This window comes from Anomalospiza imberbis, chromosome 23 (assembly GCF_031753505.1).
Source record: "Anomalospiza imberbis isolate Cuckoo-Finch-1a 21T00152 chromosome 23, ASM3175350v1, whole genome shotgun sequence".
Lineage (NCBI taxonomy): Eukaryota > Metazoa > Chordata > Aves > Passeriformes > Viduidae > Anomalospiza > Anomalospiza imberbis.
In genome coordinates, this window is record NC_089703.1 from 777,804 (window position 1) to 784,261 (window position 6,458).

A 6,458-nucleotide genomic window follows, 5' to 3' on the forward strand; every position below is an offset into this window, starting at 1 on the left:
TGGGACTATCCCTGATTTCCATTATCCATGGTCCTCACTCGATCTGTTATTCAGTCAGTGCTGTTACTGGTCCAGGTAGAAATCAGTGTTTTATTTTTCACTTGAATCAGCCCAAATTGTGCCTTCTCCTCAGATGACATCACACCTCATGACCCACCCTAATTTACCTGGGATTTCTGTTAATGCCCTTGATATCACCTTGGTGCTGCTGTTAGTCGTGGTAAATAAGATTTTCAGGCTTGCCAACAGGTAACTTCTGAACTATTTTTGTCTCAAGTGTGCAACTGTCCTAATTTTCTCTTGGCTCCTCTTGGTTTCTATGGCTTAAGTGCCATTTACTATTATTAATTTTAATTTCCTATGTGAGGTGGGTTTTTAGTCATTCTAACTTTCTTTTTCAGTTTGTAACCTCTCAAACATTCATCTTCTCACTGCTCTCTCTCCCTTTTGAATTTTGTATTTTAAGTACCTGTGCCTTCTCTGCTCACAGATCCCAGAGCTGCTTAGTCAGACTCAATAATTCATTTCCTTAGATTTCAAAGTTTGCCTTTCTGAGCTTCCAAACCTGTTATAGACCTACTTTTACCCATTTTGAAAGTTAAAGTGAGAAAAGGCATCTCAAGATCGCACTTTATTCAAATTTTACTACTTTTATAACCACACAGGAATGAGGTTTAAAGCAGTGTTATACTTGACTTTTGCAAAGAAATCCATCACCTAAAATATCTGAGCCAATATAAGCAGTAATTACCTTTCAATCCATTTTTGAAATGTTAAAGGCTCCCATAATTCCCATCAATGCCCATGCATTTGATAACTGTAGGGGACTAATCATGATTAGGTTGGAGCTCGGGGTGCAGAGGAGGCTGTTGAGACTTTCCTGCCCTGTCCAGCCTCCCCCCTGGACATGTTGTGCCCCTGCCATAGCTCAATATTTCATTTCCCCAGACTCTTCTTGCTGACACAAGGCACCACATCCTTCCATCCACTGGTTTCCAGCATCCCTGAGGTTCCCATTACCTGTGAGCCTTCCACAGATCTGTTCCAGCCTTTCACCTGCCACAATCCTGTGCCAGGTGCTGTAGAATGACCCTGCTTACAGGGAGGTTGGCCCAGAGGACCCCACTGTGGTCCTTCCCGCTCTGGGGTTCAGAGCAGTGACTGCTGCAAAGTCCTGTACAAGAGCAGCTCAAAGTGTCCCTCAGAGTTGGGTCTTTCTTACATTGTCAGCAAGTGTCACTTCTAACAGTCCTGGGCTGTTGGCTTCACTTATCGACATTGGCTCTTGTGCTGGGGGTCCATCAGCCCCTCATTCCCACCTTCGCCATCACCTGAGGCCTCGTTCTGCCCATTTACCTCCAGGAAACAGAGAATCCTACAAGATATTAAATGGTTTGAGTTGAAGGCACCTTAAAGTCCACCCAGTGCCACCCCCTGATATGACAGGGACACCTTCCACTGTCCCAGGTCACCCCAAGCCCTGGACACTGCCAGGGATCCAGAGCAGCCACAGCTGCTCAGGGCAACAGCAGGGCCTCATGGGGCCCAGGAGACTATTTCGAGGCCCTGGAATCTCTTGGCCCAAGGCTCTGATGTGACACAGCAGGGCCTCATGGGGCACAGGCAATCTCAAGGAGGTTGTGGAACCTCATGAAACTGAGTCTGAAATTTGAAACCCATGGAACGCAGGAGACTACTGCATGAGATAGTGAGGTTATGGAACCCAATGGAACCAAAGCTCAGACGTGACACAGTGGGGCCTCATGGAACCCAGCAGACCACAATGACACTGTGGAGTCTCAAGGAACCAAAATGCTAAAGTGACACATCGGGGGCCCTTATGGAACCGAGAACCATAGTGAGGGTATGGAATCCCAAGGAACCAGGGCTCTAAATGGACACCACAGGCGCTCATGGAACCCAGGAGATGCCGTGAGGTTCTGCTCAGTCAGGGAACCAAGGCTCTTCTGTGTCACAGGGCAGCCTTATGGAACCCAGGAGACATGGTGAGGCCACGCAATCTCTTGGAACAAAGGCTCTAATGTGACACAGCACAGCCTCTTGGAGCCCAGGAGACCTCTGTGAGCTTATGGAACCCAGTGGAACCAGGGATCTAATGTGACTCAGAGAAGCCTCGTTGAACCAAAGATACCATAGTGAGGGTATGGAACCTCATGGAACCAATGCTCCAGGGTGATGCAGTTGGGCCTCGTGGAACTCAGGAGGCCCTGCTGAGGTACTGGAACCTCATGAAAGCAAGGTGTTCTACTCTCATGAGTGCCAGGGCCTCCTCACCTTCACAGGCAAAGATTTCTGCTCAATATCCCATCTAACTCTGGCCTCTGGCAGTGGGAAGCCATTCACCCTTGTTCTGGAACTTGAGGCCCTTGTCCCAAGTCCTTCTCCTGCTCTGGAAGGACTCTAAAGTCTCTCTTCACTTCTCCATGCTGGACACCCCAGCATTCCCAGCCTTTCCTCACAAGAGGGGTGTTCCCCCTCTCCAACCATCCATCCTCCCTGAAAGACAACTTCCATACCTTAAATTGCCATTGGCTTTAGAAGATCATACAAAATTAAAGAACTTTTATCTTTTCATACTCTTCTCGCTTGGAACAGGGAAGGATTTTCCTCAGCTTTCTAGCAAAGCTCTGAAATGCTGTGGGATCTTTTGCAATTTCATGGTCTGTTATAGTCTTATTTCCAGTACAGAAGCCACCATGAATAGTGTCAAAGAACCAGAAACATGACCATGAAAATGGTATTTTGATGTAGAATGGATATAAGAAATGTTCATCTTTTCCAGTCAGAATTAGCAAAAATAAACATTCTAAGCCCTAAAATGCCAGAATCATGGCCAGAGAATGAGGAGAATTGGCATTTTTTTCAAAGCTGGGATGTTGTCCATTCCCCTGATGCCTTGTGAAGGCTGACTTAGAACAGAGACTAGACGGAGCTAAAGAATAAAGTAGGGATTTATTAGGAGGCCTCAGCAGATCCAACTTGGGCAGCACAAGAGCCCAGCCCGGGCTACACCCAAGATGAACCAAAATGGTCACAAAATGCACGACCGCATACGGGGTCTCTCACTTTTATAAGTTCTGGTGCATTTGCATATTGGAGTTAATTGTCCAATTACAGCTTTAGCCCATGAAGTCCCATCCTTCTTGTTTTTCTCTCTTCAGCCCACGTTGTTTGTGCTCTTGGGCCTGAGATTTGGGTCAGTTGTCCTTGGTCCCAAGCTAGAGAAGGAATTGTTTTGTCTCCCTGCTCTGTGAAGAGAGCTCACCATCTCTTTGTATGAAGGCCAGACCCACACACTAAAGTAGCACAGAATCTGAAAAATATAAAAGCTAAAAACTGAGGCATCACCCCCAGCAGGGTGGGCAGAGCACAGGAGACCTGGATGGTTTCAGCTCACAGCTGAAAGCCTGAATGACTGACAGGAAGCTCTTCTTCCCTCTGTGCCTTGGTTTCTTTTCCCACTCTCCCTTTCTCCCTGTCTCTCTACATCCCTGTTTCTCAAACTGGTTTGGACGTGTCCGTGCAGCACCATCACAACGTGGTTCCAGGCTCCTCCAAGGCATCCCCACGCCACAAACAACAAGCAGTGATCGTGAGTGTAATTTCTACAGTCAAACTGCTGCAGCCTTACATCATTAGCTGTGCCCTGAGAAAAAAACCCTTTTAATCACTCTGATGTATCAACTGTGCCTTCCCTCACTGTCACTGGAGATCTGACTAACTCCTTCATGCTGCTTGATTAGAAGCACCATGGCAGGCACTGTGACTCCTGGTGCTAGGGCAGCAGGGCAGTGTCTCACCACGTCTCCTGTGGTCCAACCCTCAAGAGCAGAATGTCTGAAAATCTACCACCTGTAGAAGGCTTTGTTCCCTCATTCTTGCCTCCCAGGTTGCTCCATTCTCTTGGTTCCCTCTCAGCTGAATCATGGTTTGGTTCTGCAATTTTGTTACTTCTCCAGAAGTAACTTCCTCAAGTGCTCTTGAGGAAGTTACCAGTCTCTTTATCCTATTTAAAGTCCTCTTTATCATCTAATATTGGGGTCATTCTGGTATCAGTCACACTGCAGACAAAGTTCTCACATGAAACTTTCTGTAAAAACATCACTGCAAAGGGGTAGGAACAGCAGGTACTTCATGCAATCACATAAACTTCTGGTTTCTGTAAATCCCTGTCATTGCAGCCTGCCAAGACCAGTGGGCAACCAAACTCTGGCCAGACACCGGCACAGAGGTTCAGCAAGGCTGTGGGATCTCTGTAACTGCGGGTGGCCAAAACATGACTGGACAGGACTTGAGCAGCAGGATGGATCTTCAAAGACCTGCTCAGACTATGGGGTGACCACGAGATCTCCACGAGTTCTTTCCAACCCTGGATTTGTCTATTATTAGACAATGAAATGAAAATAGATTGACCATTTGTCATTGTTCCTGTCTCAGGAAACATCTGACACCTGGGAATGGTTATTACAGTGCTGACAATCTTCATGGAGAAGGCAGGGGCCTCATATTTACACTCTTTCAATGGAAAGAATTCTGAGGTACATCTGTCATTTCCTAGTTCCTCCCTGTGAGGTTGGGGAGGCCCTGGCACAGATTGCTCAGAGAAGCTGTGGCTGCTCTATCCCTGAAAGTGCCCAAGGCCCAGCTGGACAGGGCTTGGAGGAACCTGGGATAGTGGAAGATGTCCCTGCCCATGGCAGGGGGAGGAATGGGATGAACTTTAAGGTCCCTTCCAACTCAAACCATTCTGGAATTCTTTTTTTGTTGCTTTGGTTTTGTTGCATTTTTTTCCCCAGGAATTCCAAAAGTTGCACAACACTCACCTGGATGGGACAGCTGAAATAATCCAGACTCATTGAGCTTTTGTTATTTGCCACAAAAGATGCTGTACTTCAACATCTCACCATCTCCAGTGAAGGTAAAAGGAAACACTCACATACCAGCCCCTCTTTGAATCCTGCTTTTCTCCATGAGTGACCAGAGTGCAGATAACCACTCATCTTCTTTCCTCTTTTCCCAATATTCAGAACATTTTGTTTGCTTAGGTGAACCCACGAAAAACTGCACTATCCAGGACATTTCTGTGTGTGTGTCTTTCAATTTTTTTAATGTGTGAATTCATGGACAGTCCTCATTCCCCAGAGCTCCAGAAGCCAGAAGGGGACATCAAACTTAGTGACTGACATGACTTTTGCTGAGCAGGGATATTCCAGGCCAGAATAACATCAGGTTGTTGGATCTGGCAAGCAGACTGGAAAAAAAATCCTCCTTGTTCTTATCCTTTTTCAGGTAAAATCTCTGTGGTTTGTTGTTGGTTTTGCTTTTAAGAGAAGTTTCTTTGGGTGTTTATGAAAAAGGACCAAGAAAATCCATTTGAAAATTATGGACAATTCAGAGCCTTGTTACAAAAGACAGTTGGATGTTTGGCATTTCCTATATTTTAAATTAATCTTTTCCATTGACAATATAATTAACTTTGGTTTTAATATTTAATTAAAGACCATAAAAAACAATGCCGAGAAAACCTCTGCTCCTCTGGGGAGCAAACTTTCACTGCAGTTCTTTGATTTGTATCTTTTAATGAAATCAGTTATTATTACTCATTTCCCTCTCTCCTATACCTATTTATTTTCCTTATGTTTTTTATGAGGAACCTTATAAAAAGCATTTTCAAAATCCAAGGAAATGACACACACTTGGGTCACCTTGCCCTCAGATTTTATTAACTTTTCCAGGTTAACAAGACACGCTTCTCCCTTCAGCAGCTCTGATGGTTTGACCCAATCAAGCTACTCTGGGTTTATCTAAATGCTGGATTATTTGATTCTTAATTAGACTGTTTCTCTGAGACTGCAGTTCCTGACACCAATGGGCAACTTTCTAATCTTCTTGGTAATTGCTCCAGGTTCAGATACAAGGACTGATGCAAAGTCCACTGGAAAAGCAGCCTCAGGAACTACTTGCAAACCCTTCTGGAAATATCTTTTGCTCCTGGTTAGCAGCTCCTTTCACAGCTCAATAGCTTTGTGTTTAGTGGTTGAAAGATCTTTCAAGGTCAGATTCATCTTTTTGGGGAAAAAAACCCAAAATTAAAAACAAAACAAAACAAAACAAAAACAAACCAGGACAAGAGCAACAAAAAACCCCAAACCAACCAACCAAAAACCCACACAAAAAGAGCTGAAACAATCAACACAGACCTCAAAAAACCCAGAAAGTTCTGCTTGCAAAGGACAATTAAAATTTTTATTATTCCCCCTATGGACTGGGTGACTGTTTTCCATGTTCCTCTTCCCTTCCCTCTCTCCAGGTGCACCTTTTGTTCACAGAAGTCTCTTCCTTGTCCTGCTGTGCAAAATTCACAGGGGTTTGGGGACTAAATAGCCAAAGAAGGAGACCAAACCCCTTGCACACTCAACCAGTCAGGGGATGGGATA

General features: G+C 45.1%; 1 long non-coding RNA gene across 1 annotated transcript; it reads left to right on the forward strand.

Moving 5' to 3' along the window:
* Window positions 1-1,765: 1,765 nt before the first annotated feature.
* LOC137461779 (uncharacterized) lies at window positions 1,766-6,094 on the forward strand. Its single transcript, XR_010993480.1, has 2 exons — window positions 1,766-2,236; window positions 5,927-6,094. It is a non-coding gene; the product is annotated as an uncharacterized lncRNA (long non-coding RNA).
* The last annotated feature ends 364 nt before the right edge of the window (window positions 6,095-6,458 follow it).